Source organism: Pristis pectinata, chromosome 8, assembly GCF_009764475.1.
Source record: "Pristis pectinata isolate sPriPec2 chromosome 8, sPriPec2.1.pri, whole genome shotgun sequence".
Classification (NCBI taxonomy): Eukaryota; Metazoa; Chordata; class Chondrichthyes; order Rhinopristiformes; family Pristidae; genus Pristis; species Pristis pectinata.
Genome location: NC_067412.1, coordinates 68,194,779 through 68,209,490, shown reverse-complemented (window position 1 = coordinate 68,209,490; position 14,712 = coordinate 68,194,779). Strand labels below are relative to the sequence as shown.

The 14,712-nt window shown below is 38.0% G+C and overlaps 1 protein-coding gene across 4 annotated transcripts in view; it reads left to right on the top strand.

Annotated features, from left to right (window-relative positions):
- LOC127573754 (ecto-NOX disulfide-thiol exchanger 2-like) overlaps window positions 1-14,712 on the top strand; it is a 166,831-nt gene that overhangs the window by 22,806 nt on the left and 129,313 nt on the right. The window lies entirely within an intron of this gene.

Here is a 14,712-nt window from a genome sequence, read left to right as displayed (position 1 = left end):
GAAGGTCCTATATAGATACAAGCTGTTTTTGTATGCTTGTACATTAATATATCTGTATTTCAGAATCAGTGAAATGTACAGTGTCTAAGATAGAAATTGTTTGAAACTGAATTCCATGTTTGACATTTCAACGCTGTGGACAAATTGCTGGAGATGAGTTTGTTAATTGTATCTATTCCCAATGCTTTAGTTGTCATAAACATCATGACTCAGATAGTGTTACGAACCAGCAACAAAAGAAACACACAGAGTCATTATTAAGTGTTTAAGAACTATTAATAACTACTTATGATACTAAGAAAAATAAAAGTAAAAATGTTAGAAGTAAAAATGTTAAACCTTGAACATTAACCCCAAAACTAAACTCGTCGTGTGTGTGTGTGGCAAAGTCCCAAACTCCAAGTCCAGGAATGGTTCTTAAAGTTCAGTTCAGCAAGCCATGAGGTGAAACGTGAGCAAAGGCTTCTTCAACAACCACCGTTGTCTGAAGATAAGATGTAGATGTAGAGAGAAAATAGAGAGTAGTTACGAAATCCAAATGTTCCACAATGGAACCCAAACGACACCTCAGTGTTTGCTCGGTAGTGACTTCCTCACCCCGAAAGCATCCGAATTGTGGCCGTCCACACAAATACCTGTTTCCTTCCACAGGTTAACGACAAAGTGGACTCCACCGGATTACTCCAAATAATCCATACGTGGATTGTAGTGACAGACACAGTTATTGTTTCTCATCCATCGATAGAGAAACTAGCAAGCTGGTCGCTCTCGCTCGCACACGCGCTCCTCTGACAGACTTCTTCAACGACGTCAGTATGTCCTTTATCTTCTGTTGATATAAGCATGCCACACGCACACCACTATGCTCTATCTAAAAGGGACATTCACCAATAGTAACCTAGTCCATAACAGTAAGATATTTCAAATTGTATTTTAAGTTTACAATGGACTGTGTTCCAGTCTGAATGATTACGAAGGAGGTGTAAGGTATAAAATGCCTTTTGAAGATGGTTTATTTTTCATTTTGGTATTTTAATGAGATTATGTGAAGCAAACTGGCAGAATAATATCAACTGAACTAGTTTATGTGACCATTCCATATTCAGTTGCTTTTAAATTGAATGCTTGAATGATGGCCCTGAAAAGTATGTAATTACCTCATGTAAAACATTGAATTAATCCACAAGATTACAAAGAAATAATAATAGATTAAGTGAATAGGGAAATGGATTTAGATTTTGCCAAATGTGAGTTTGTCCTTTTTGGGCCTTAATAACAGTACTCACCAAACACTGAAAAGCTAAAAGTAGCGAGTGTCCAATGGAACTTGGGATCCGTGTTGAAATTAAGGTTAGGCTCAGAAAATAATCAAGAAAGGCTAATAAAATGCATGTCTATATCTGGAGGACTAGAGTATACTTGTCCAAGTTATGCGGCAGGTGTACAAAATTCCAGTTAGACTACATCTGGAATACTATGAACATTTCTGGACAATATGCCTTCAGCTTTGAAGTTTCTAAAAGATATAAAGTTCATGATCGATTTCCACAGATTGTACAAGTCTTTTGCTTTGATATTCTGACCTGGTTTTAAAGCCGAATAAGAGGGAGTTTGAGCTCATCAGCAGCCTCTAGTCTGTAGTTTGTGATTTCAGATACCCTTCAGTTCTCCCTTACCATCTTCAGAAGGTCAATGCTGGTTAAATGAACAATGTCTAAGATTTGGCAGCATGATCAGAAAATCGAATGCTAACAGAAAAAAAGGCATTGTTTCAGTACAATACAGCCACAACACTTATGCTGACAAGGTACATTGTGTCCAAAAATCCAACTTTGTACAAAATTTCTGTGTAATAATTAACAGTCAACTTTGATACTAGTATTAAGCAGTATATGCATTATCTGTAACTGGATCAAAAAAATTTTGATTTTGCTTGGACTACTTGATTTGTTTGAGACCTTATCACAACTCTGGTCAGGACATGGTTGAATGGCTTATGCTTTGCAATCAATGGTACTTCGCATCAATTACATTGAAAACCAATGGAGTTTTTTTTTACTGATTTTGTTTTTGAATGTGGAATTGCTTGTATGGGATTTCTGATTTGTGGTGCTCTTAACAAGAGGTCTGTGTCATTCCAGCAGGACAAGAAATGGCAAGGCTTTTCAACCAACTAAACTGATAAGTCTTCACTGAGGCATGCAAAGGAAGAAACTATTGTCACTTGTGCTAAATACATGCAAGCATACATTTACTGATTGCACATGCCTCCTACATTTTTAATTCTATTCAAGATAATGGAACTTAATATGTTAAGTTGAGAATAAATGGCAATTAATACTCTTGTTTTGTGTCAGAGAGACAATGTTAAGATAACTATGGGGGATTTTAACGAAGGTGGATTGGGAAAGCCAGGACGGTAATGGATGTCAGGAGAGAGAGTTTGTGGAATGCCTACAGGATGGCTTTTTGAAGCAGCTTGTTGATGAACCCACCTGGGGATCAGCTATTTTTGATTGGGTGCTGTGTAATGAACCTGAGGTGATTAGGAAACTAAAAGTAAAGGAACCAATAGGAAGTAGTGATCATGATATGATTGAGTTCAGTTTCAAATTTGAAAAGGAGAAGCAGATATCAGGTGAATCAATATTTCAGTGGCACAAAGGAAATTACAGTGGCATGAGAGAGGAAGTGGCCCAAATTGATTGGAAATGTAAGCTAGTTGGAGGGATAGCAGAGCAGAAATGGATGAAATTTCTACAAAAAATAAGGAAAGTTCAGGACAGATATATTCCAAGAAAAAAGGTTATGAATGGAAAAATGGCACAAATGTGGCTAACGAGAGAGGTTAAGGCTAAAATAAAAGCAAAGGGAGGGCATACAAGGAAGCAAAAATTCGTGGGAAAACAGAAGACTGGGAAACTTTTTAAAAACTTACAGAAAGAAACTAAGAAGGTCTTTAGGAAGGAAAAGATGAATTGTGAAAGGAAGTTGGCAGATAATATACAAAAGGATACTAGGTTTTTTTAAATATATGAAGAGTAAAAGAGACACGGGTAGATATCGGACCAATTGAAAGCGGTGCGGGAGAGATTAGAATGGATAACAAAGAGATGGCAGAAGAACTAAATAAGTATTTTGCATTGGTCTTCACTGTGGAGGACATCAGCAATATACCTGATAGTTAAGAGTCTCAGGGGACAGAACTGAGTTCAGTCAAGATTACTAGAGAGAAGGTGCTTGGGAAGCTAAATGGACAAAGGACAGAAGTCTCCTGGACTGGATGATGTGCACCGTCAGGTTCTGAAGGAGGTGGCTTTAGAGATAGCAGAGGCATTGGTGATAATTTTCCAGGTATCAATTGACTCTGGCATGGTTCCAGAGGACTGGAAGGTTGCAAATGCAGTTCCACTGTATAAGAAAGGCGGGAGGCAGCATAAAGGAAATTACAGACGTATTAGTCTGACGTTGGTGGTTGGAAAGTTATTGGAATCGATCCTCAAGGATGAGGTTATGGAATACCTAGAGGTGCAAGACAAGATAGGTCCAAGCCAGCATGGTTTCATGAAGGGAAGATCCTGCCTGACCAACCTATTGGAGTTTTTTGAGGAAAACTCAGGTAGGGTGGATAAGGGAGAGGCTGTGGTTGTCGTGTATTTAGATTTTCAAGAGGCCTTCGACAAGGTGCTGCACAAGAGGCTGATTAATAAGATGAGAGCTCATGGAATTACAGGAAGGATATTAGAATGGGTGGAGCATTGGCTGATAGGCAGAAAGCAAAGGTTGGGGATAAAGGGATCCTGTTCTGGTTGGCTGCTGGTTACAAATGGTGTTCCGCAAGGGTTGGTGTTGGGGCTGCTTCTTTTTGCATTGTACATCGATGATTTAGATTATGGAATAAATGGTTTTGTGGCTAAGTTTGCAGACGACACCAAGATAGGTGGAGGAGTAGGGAGTATTGAAGAAACAGGAAGGTTGCAGAGAGACTTACATAGTCAGGAGCATTGGCAATGAAATGACAGATGAAATTCAATGTTGAGAAATGTGCGGTTGTTCACTTTGGTAGAAGAAATAAATGGGCACGTTATTATCTAGATGGGGAGAAAATTCAAAGTACAGAAGTCCAAAGGGACTTGGGGGTCCTCGTGCAGGATACCCTAAAGGTTAACCACCAGGTTGGATCGGCAGTAAGGAAAGCGAATGCTATGTTGGCATTCATTTCGAGGGGTTAAAGTATAAAAGAAAGGAAGTATTGATGAGGCTCTGTGGGGAACTGATGAGACCTCATTTGGAATAGTGTGTGCAGGTTTGGGCCCCTTATCTTAGGAAGGATGTACTGATGTTGGAAAGGGTTCAGAGAAGATTTACGAGGATGATTCCTGGAATGAAAGGGCTTACATACGATGAGCGATTGTCGGCTCTTGGACTGTACTCATTGGAGTACAGAAGAATGAGAGGGGACCTCATAGAAAAATTTAGAATGTTGAAAGGACTGGACAGAGTAGATGTGGCTAAGTTGTTTTCCTTGGTGGGTGAGTCCAGGACTAGAGGGCGAAGTCTTAGAATTAGAGAGTACCCATTTAGAACAGAAATTAAAGAAATTTCTTTAGCTAGAGGGTCGTGGATTTATGGAATTCATTGCCACATACAGCTGTGGAGGCCCAACCATTGGGGGCGTTTAAGGAGGAGATTGATGGGTATCTAATTAGTCAAGGTATCAAGAGATATGGGGAAAAGGCTGGGAATTGGGGCAAGATGGGGATAGTTTAGCTCATGGTGAGGTAGCAGAGCAGACTCGATGAGCCGAATGGCCTATTCCTTTGTCTTGTGATCTTGTGTTCATGACCAAAGATTTCCTGCTGAATTGCATTCAAATCATGTATGGCAAACAAAGTAAAGAGGGATTAAGTAGAATTGGGGAGATGACAGAAAAAGTAAACAAAAAAATCATCACTGATAAAATTCTGAAGAAATAAGACTACATATTTTCAAAATTAAACTTTAAGATTTCTAGCATCTGCATTTTTTTTAAATTTAAAAAAAAAATGCTGAGCTCCCAAGTCTTAGTTGATTTGCTCACTGAAACGTATGGGCCTTATACTCTATCTGCAAAATGAAGGTCCTGTACCAATCTGTTGCTGCTGTATGGCAACTGTAATGGTCCATATTGAGACCCTAGAAAATTGGGACCACATCCAAATGTCAGGAGCCATCACTGTGTAGGCTAATTTTGCTGATGAAATTCACCATTTCTTTTAAGTGTCCCAACTGAAACAGTGGATCAAGACCAGAAACCTAACACAAAGCTCATGGTCTACTGGGCAGCAGTGATTCCTTCCCTCCCGTTTGCTTCTGAGACTTGAAGCAATCATCTCAAAACATTGGAGGGATACCTCCAAGATCGCCTCTGCAAAATTCATGAAGACCACTGTCAAGATAGGCAAGCCAGTGTCAATATGCTCTCTCAGGCCAGCATTAGAGTCCTAATTGCACTTGGATGGCTCTACCTTAACATGCTGAAAGGGACATTCCATTCCGAGCTCTGTCACAAAGAGTTGTGCGGACAGATAAAAAGCTCCAAGGATCTTCTCAAAGACTCCTTGGGGGAAAAATGCTGCAGGTGCACTAACTTGTAAGAATTCCTGGCTCATGACCGCTTAAAATGGCAATGGAGCATTCAGGTTGACAGTGAGAGCCTTGACTCTGTGCATCAGGAGCACACAACTCCAATGTAATTGGCAGAGGGAGTGCACTGCCTCACAAAGTGTCATTCTCCAAGTGTTACCTGCATTTTCTGCAGCGGTCTGCAGTTTCCACATTCACCTCACTGGTCCCATTAGAACCCATAGATCTGAAGTGTGGACGCAAGTCATCGTTAATTCTGAGTGACTGCTTGAGGAAAAAGGATTAGTTGTGGTAGCTATGGTCACCAGTTTTTTTTGCTAATAACTGATGGCCCCAACTTTCAGTTTTATATTCTGCTTGCTTTTTAGATCTGCTCTTTTTTTTGATGCAAAAGTTCTGCATGATCTCTCTATTTTTGTTGGTGGCATTATGAACTATATCCTGATTTGGATTGGCCAAATGCTTATTCAACATTAATTCGATCTTGGCTCTAAATTATATTTGTGTCCTGTGGATTTCAGCTTTAGTGGCCATCTTAGATGTGCTCTGTTAAAGAAACAGATGTTGGTGTTTCTCGAAAGTGAGCTCTGTTGGTATTTAAATTTAGTTAGTGTGTGAGTTAGTGCCTGGCGTATATTTGGTTTCTAGAGTTAACAAAGTGGAAACTTTAATTGTTCAGTGGTATTTCATTTAGTAGCCTTGAAGAATTTGGATCAAGAAGTGATTTATTCCTTATTTAGCCTATATAACTCTAGATTTGCTTCTGTTTCTAATGTGCAGATACTTGCAGAGTCCCAAGTGACAATTTCTGCTCTGTCTAACTTTAATTTAGAAGACCTGACAGAGTCTCATTTCAAATGGTTTAAGGATCTAAGGCAGTATTCAGCCAGCTGTATGGTTGAATACATCCTATATTGCTACCTTGCAGAAAAGCAGCTCTGGGGCACTTTTACAAATTCTTTTTGAAGCTTGCTGACTTCAGTGAGTTCCAGTTGATGGCATGCACAAAGCTGCCAAGTTGCCATGTGGAGAAATCTTTGACTGTTTACAGAAATTTAAGGTTTAATTAAAGTTTAGAACTTAACACTTGGCAGAAGGGTTCAGATTACTGATATTTTGGGAACAGTGGGGTAGTCTTCCAATCTTTACAAACTTCCCTGGTCCCACATCTAACCCTTCAAATTTTTTTCAAATGCATGCAGAATGAAGAATTTTTAAAAAAAAAGGATGCTTGGTGCAGCTTAATTTTCAATATATATCATTCGCATTCTACAGTCCTTAACATTAGTCATTGAAGATTCTGTGGGAATTTTTTTTTAGTTGATGTTTTCTTTAGTGTCAAATAAACAAAGTGACACATTGATAGGGATCCCAAGCAAGCCTTATACAACTTTGTGCAACTATTGACATCTTTTAAAAGATTGGTAGGTACAAGCTTCATGAATTTCCCAGGCAAATAACAATGATCTAAAAAGTACAAACACACTAGAAGTTATATAGTGCCTATGGTTTCACAGTACATCACTGTGCACTTTGTTGGCAATTTATTGGTCCATATTTTGCAGTCCTTGGCAAATGAATGGTACCAACTTTCCTCAGTCATTTTTCTCATATTGTTTTATTGGCTTTTGTAACTTGTAATTCCTCTTTTTATAACTCTGCTGTTCCTGTGCAGCACACTTTACAGTGGATGTGAGACATTTGTGAACAGGACAAACAACTGTGTTTCTTCAACAGATTTAAAGAATCCTTACTGAGGCAAGCAGAGAACAAAAAAGGAAGTTAGAATGTTAACTCAGTGTCAACTTCTGCACAGAAAGTGAAATAAGCAGAAGGAAAACTGGGATAAGGAAAGAAAAATGACAATGGGGGAAAAATTCCAGCAATCAATAACATGCGAGGGAATGGGAGCCAAACTCCCTTGACCACTGATACACAACCATTGCACTGTCTACACTTCTTGTTGCCTCGGGAAAGCAGCCAACGAAATTAAAGACCCCTCCCACCTTGGGCATTCTCTTCTCCCCCCTTCTTCCATTGGGCAGAAGGTACAAAAGCTTGAAAACACTTACCGCCAGGCTAAAGGGCAGCTTCTACCCCATTGTTATAAGAGTCTTGAACCGACCTCTTGTATGATAAAGATGAACTCTTGACCTCACAACCTACCTCGTCATGGCCCTTGCATCTTATTGTCTATGCACTGCACTTTGTCTGTGACTGTAACACAATATTCTGCATTTTGTTATTGTTCTTCCCTTTGTTCTATCTCGATGTACTTTATTTTGAAATGATCTGCATGGATGGCATGCGAAACAAAGGTTTTCCACTGTAACTCGGTACACGTGACAATTTACCAATTATTCTGTTAAGTGCCTGATTGTCTTGTTCTGTAACACTATACTTGATTCAATATAACTTTTCACATTCCCCCACATGTCTGACTAAATTTGGGCATCTCTCGAGATATTTTGTACAGAAAAGAGGTCCTTTGGTCATGTTCATAAAGTTGGGTTGATCCCACTTCCCAGCTCTTGGTCCACCACCTTACAGCTTGGTGCTTATTACTCCTCCAATGTGATGAGGGTTTCTATCTGCGCCGTTTCTTTCAAGAAGAGGTGATCAAGACCTCACTCAACCCTTATCTTTCTGGCTATTCTGCTCCCCTTTCCTTGAACTACTACTATTTGCAGTTTTTAAAAAAAAATCTTCAATTCAATTGTATCATCATGCTACTACTTCAATGTTTGCCTGGAGCAAAGGTGGACAGGAAATGCAACTCTCACTCTGGTCATCCATGCTCTTGAAGAAGCATCCAGTGTATTTATTTGAACAGTGCTTATAATGCCCTAGCCCTGCATCAACCTTAGTAATCTGTGCATATCTATTTGTATATTCAGTACATGTATTCTGTTTGCTTGTCTGCCTCTTTCTGACTGCCCACACATCAACCCAATTATCATTAGGGAACATATTCTGTTTCAGTGAATTTAGCAAGGGGCTACTACAACATTGTTTACTGTGATTTTCTAAATATGTATGTAATATAGCTGCATTATTCATGCAAATGTTGACATGGCTTTACTAAGATTTGATCCACAATACTACTTTATTGACATGTTAATGTATTTTAAAAGGAATCTTGTTGGTTTAGATAAATAATCTGAAACATATAACTTAACTATGGCATATAACAATGTGCAAAAGTGCGAATTTTACTTTCTAGCAACGTGTGTTGATGAAACTATTTTGCATTATCTCTGCATCATACTGTGTACCACCAAAAGTACTCTTTGAGGAATATTTGTTATTTCTGTAAACATTCTAGATTATATATTAACCTGTACTAAAATGTGTTTAGATTTGAAAGGACTGAGAGATTGAGGATTGCAAGATTAGAAGGAAATGAAGAAAGAAAGAAAGCAGGTGTTGCACCTCTTACAGTTGCATTTGAAAGTACCATGAAAAGTGGAATGGTTGGCAGAGACTGAAGAGCAGACCAGGGAAGTTGCAAAGGGAATGCTGAAAGAGGGGAGGTGTTTGTTTGTAAACTCTTCTTTAAGGTGGTAGAAATTGTGAAAGATCTGTTGAATGTGAAGGTTGGTGGGCTGAAAAGTGAGGAGCAGAAGAACTCTATCTTGCCCTCTCCAGGAGGAGAGGGGGCAAGACCAGAAGTACAAGAAATAGATAATATACCGTTTAGGGCTCTGCCAATAATGATAGTGTGGAAACTCAGTTCAAGAAGGAAGACATCTCAGAGAAACCTGTGTAGAATGTCTCAAGCTTGTAATTGAATATTGCACTTGCTCTTCCTTTAAAGCCTCTTACCCACCAGATGATTAACCCTTTTTCACTGCATTGTATTAAATCTAAAATAGGTTGTTCCCCAGTTAGCTCAAATTAATGATCTATAAAATTACTTTAAACTCATGGATGTATTTTTCACATTGTGATACTGCCAATTTGGGTTTGCCCTGTCTATTGTCAATTAAAGTCCTCCATGATAATTGTATTACCCTGCAACATGCACCTCTAACTTTATGCTATTCCCTACATTACGATTACTGATTGGAGGGCTACGGACAACTCCACTCATGTTGCCTGTCTATGGTTTCTCTGCTCCACCCAAACTGCTTGTTCTACTTGATTTTCTGAATGATGATGCTTTTTCTATACTACATTTTGTCATATTGATTAATATCAGGGCTTTTCCACCTTCCTCATCATTTTGCCTATGTCTAATTCCTAACCTTGGTCACTTTGCGACCAGGTCTTTGTTGTGGCTATTAGATTGTAGTCATATTTCTAACTGTGCCATTAATTCACCTTGGTCTTATGAATTCTGTGTATTTGCATAAAGCACCTTAATTCTTTTTTAACCATATATCCCTTTTCTGACTACAAATGGAGGTATATGTTTCTTTTTGTATACTCTCTCTATTCCTGATCGAATCAGATTATCATTACCCATGTTGCTGGTCTGCACTATAGCCTCATCCTATTGGATTTAACTTTCTTAAGTTGTCCTCACCAGAACCCCCTCCTCCACTATTTAGTTTAAAGCTTTATCAGCAGTCCTACTTATTCAATTCGCTAATTGATGCTGGTCCCAGTCCAATTCAAATAAAGCCACCCAAATGGGACAGTTCACTCTTTCCTTTGTATTGTTGCAAGTGCCCATGAATTGAAATCATTTTGCCCAAGTCTATCTCTGAACCACGTAATTAGCTCTCTTATTTATTGATCAAATTTGGTTCAAGATATAGTTGCAAACCTTATTTCACGTTGGGAACTTTTCCAGAGATAAATTCCAAAATGACAACATTTCTAAAAGAAACTAATTAATTGCATTCTTCTGTGGGACGGTGCCACAATAGTTCTGGGTTTTTCATTATCCAGATCCAAAGTCTTATTGAACCTCTGTTGTAACTAACTCTGATTTTGCATGCCAAATTGGGAGCAAGTTATTATATAAACTAAATGAACTGATGTTTGATTTTAAAATGGGCATTGAATTATAACTGCATGTTCTCAATTCCCTAATGTGATGTTACTGTTGAAGGATTAGTAATGTATTGAAATCCCTCAACTTGGTCATATTGACTTCAACTGCCAGGAAGTATATCAATGGATAATGACATAATGGTAATGTTGATTGTTGTTTTATAAATCAGAGGTAGTGCTGTAACCTTGGACAATTGGAACAAATTAAGCAAAAACAAGTCTGCCTTCTGGGTGAGATTTTTCTGCTTGCTTGTACTTCATGGATCAAAAGTCATTTGACCAGGCTGAACTTGTGAAAGCATTTGACACCTAAATAAAAATATTGTAAATATGATACTTGATTTCTTTCATAGTTATGTATGCAGAACAGATTACGTATAATTATCACTAAATACAAAATAGGCCAATTGAGAACTTCTTTTGTCACTTTCCCCTTCTGCATTGTATCCTCTGCCTTGTTATTATGAGAAACTCCTTTGATGAATATTGTCTTCCACTTCAGAGGATGAGACAACAGTTTAAACTTTGGGATTGACATAGTTAAATTGCCAGTATTGAAGATCTATCATGACCATGTTTAAAGTCTTATCGTCATTGTTACATAAGCAAATTAAAAGTTTAAATGCTCATAATGTAAACCAAGTCACTTCAATGAAAAAAGTCATGCAAGAAATTCTTTTTCTCAACTAGATTATATGTACAATACAGCTAAAGTATTGAATTGATATATTACCTAATCAATGATTAATATTCTCAGAATTTTAGGGTGTATGGATTGTGATTGGAAGGATTAAAATGATACAGCAGTTTCATTAGAACTCTACTGAAGCACTTGTGCTATAATCAATTAGACAAATAAATGAAATCAGTTGAAAACCTTTTTTGTGAGCTGCTGAATTCATTATACCATCAAGAAGCATAATTCATTGAATTAACACCTTAAGTCTTCAGTGGCTAATAACATTCAATGTTTGTGCATAAACGTTAGGCTTGCAATCTTTTCATTCAGCATTTTCTATTTGTATTGACTTTTTTTTATATACACACAGAGGCTATTTGGCACATCAGGTTCATGCAAGTACCCGGGGGGCAATCTGATCAATCCCGTTCTCTTTTCCTTATTTCCATGGCCTTCTGCAACTTGATCTCTTGCATGTGCTCATCAACTGCCCTTTGATTCTTTTTGCCTTTGACCTACATGAATGGGTAATTTACAGTGGCATGCAAAAGTTTGGGCACCCCAGTCAAAATTTCTATTACTGTGAATAGCTAAGCGAGTAAAAGATGACCTGATTTCCAAAAGGCATAAAGTTAAATATGACATTTCTTTAATATTTTAAGCAAGATTACTTTTTTATTAACATTTTTTTTACAGTTTCAAAATAACAAAAAAGGAAAAGGGCCCAAAGCAAAAGTTTGGGCACCCTGCATGGTCAGTACTTAGTAACACCCCCTTTGGCAAGTATCACAGCTTGTAAATGCTTTCTGCAGCCAGCTTTCCTGTGTCCTTACCACAATATTCAGCATCAGAAGTTTGAAAAGGAACATCTAAACAAGCCTGATGCATTTTGGAAACAAGTCCTGTGGACTGATGAAGTTAAAATAGAACTTTTTGGCCGCAATGAGCAAAGGTATGTTTGGAGAAAAAAGGGTGCAGAATTTCATGAAAAGAACACCTTCCTAACTGTTAAGCACGGGGGTGGATCGATCATGTTTTGGGCTTGTGCTGCAGCCAGTGGCACGGGGAACATTTCAGTGGTAGAGGGAAGAATGAATTCAATTAAATACCAGCAACTTCTGGAAGCAAACATCACACTATCTGTAAAAAAAAAGGTGAAAAGAGGATGGCTTCTGCAACATGATAACAAAATCCACAATGGACTACCTCAAGAGGCACAAGCTGAAGGTTTTGCCATGGCCCTCACAGTCCCCCAACCTAAGCATTATCGAAAATCTGTGGATAGACCTCAAAAGAGCAGTGCATGCAAAGTGGCCCAAGAATCTCTCAACTAGAAGCCTTTTGCAAGGAAGAATGGGTGAAAATCCCCCAAACAAGAATTGAAAGACTCTTAGCTGGCTACAGAAAGCATTTACAAGCTGTGATACTTGCCAAAGGGGGTGTTACTAAGTACTGACCATGCAGGGTGCCCAAACTTTTGCTTTGGGCCCTTTTCCTTTTTTGTTATTTTGAAACTGTAAAAGATGGAAATAAAAAAAAAAGTAATCTTGCTTAACATATTAAAGAAATGTGTCATCTTTAACTTTATGCCTTTTGGAAATCAGGTCATCTTTTACTCGCTTAGCTATTCACAGTAATAGAAATTTTGACCAGGGGTACCCAAACTTTTGCATGCCACTGTACAATAGGCAGCTAACCTACCAGCATGTCTTTGGGATGTGGGGGAAAAACCCCCACCCGAAAGAAACCCATGCAATCGCAGAGGATGTGCAGTCTTCGAACAGACAGTACCTGATGATCGAACCCGAGTTGCTGAGGCATTACTAACTGCTGTGCCATAGTGGCATACATTTCTTAGGAAGGAACACAGTAAGAATGAGGAGATTTATTCATCTTCAAATAAAGGGGACAAATGGATCTAAAGATTAGAAAACCATATCCTTAGGAAGTCTTAATATTTGTAAGGCTGATTCAGAGATTGTACAAGGGGACCAAAAATGGAATGATGATTTTGAACACTAAGACAGTATTATGCTAGAGCATTCTGGAACACCATGCTATTATATCCTGGCATGTTTCGGGTGCTTTCAAATTGGACATTTGACCTCTCAGATTATGTATATCTGCTTTCAAGAAAGTCAATATATTATGTTTCTTCAAAAAATGTAGCCACCTCAGTTCTAACATACAGTAAAGTTGCATTTATACAGCATCTTTACCATAATGAAATGCCCCAATGTGCATTGGGGCAGTATTGTGCAAAATGTGATGTGCCACAAGGAGAATTAGAATTGGTAATCAAAACATTAGAGGTCTTTTTTTCTAAGCATCTCTCCCTATAAAGACACAATGTTTTTTTTAAAGAGGGAATTTCAGAGCTTGGGACCAAGGCTTTGTGAATAATGGTTACGATCAAAATTGGGGATGCACAAGGCCAGGAACTGAGAGTAGGCTTGTACAGGTAGACGAGGTTACACATTGGTGGAGAATTGACTGGTCAATAGATTTGAAATTAAGGGTGTGGGTTTTGATAGACCTGGGACCCCAATGAAGGTCACTGAGCCTGAGGGTGATGGGTAACAAGACCTGGTGTAGATTAGAATATACACTGCAGATTTTTGATGAGCTCATTATTGTGGTGAGTAAAAATAAGAGGCAATTGGGAGTGCATAGAACTTATCTTGAGGTTTAAATAAAAAAAGGATGGACCAAGGCTTCGATAATAGAGATACAATCAGTGATGTTATAGAACTGGACGTAGGAAATATTGGTGATGTCATAGCTGTGAGGTCTGAGATTCAATCACAGAGAACTGCACAAGATGCTATTTAATTGCTAAATAGAAAATCATGATGAAAAATAATCAGTGAAATAATGCAGACAAGTAGAAAGTAATGGAAATTCTAGGACTGCTAATTTTTATTTTTATTATTTTGTATTATTGTTTGATGCTGTTCCCACCTCTGTCAGAAACACAAAAATAAAGTGGAAAAGCAGCTTCAATGTGTCCTAATGGGAGATTTTAAAAATAGAACCCAATGAAATAAATTCTTTGATCTTGTGAAAAGGGTCATTTATTAGTCAGGATGTTACTTTATTGAAAAACCATTAAATGTGTCAGAGAAAATTGGAATTTGCAAAATACAGTTGTAAAGAATTGGCATTATTACAACAGCAGTTTCTTTAATCGGCCTGTTTGTGATTTTCATTTGGTCTATAATTTCTGCAATTTGCTCACCTAGTATTATTGTTACTATTTAACATCCCGGCATGTAGTTGATACAGGTTAAGTAATTTTGTTACTTCTTGCTGCTTATTTACTTTCCTACTGCATTTTTTGAGTAGTTAATAAGGTTAATGAAATTATAAAATTCTTTTGCTACTGAGACCAATAAAATTTAAAAATA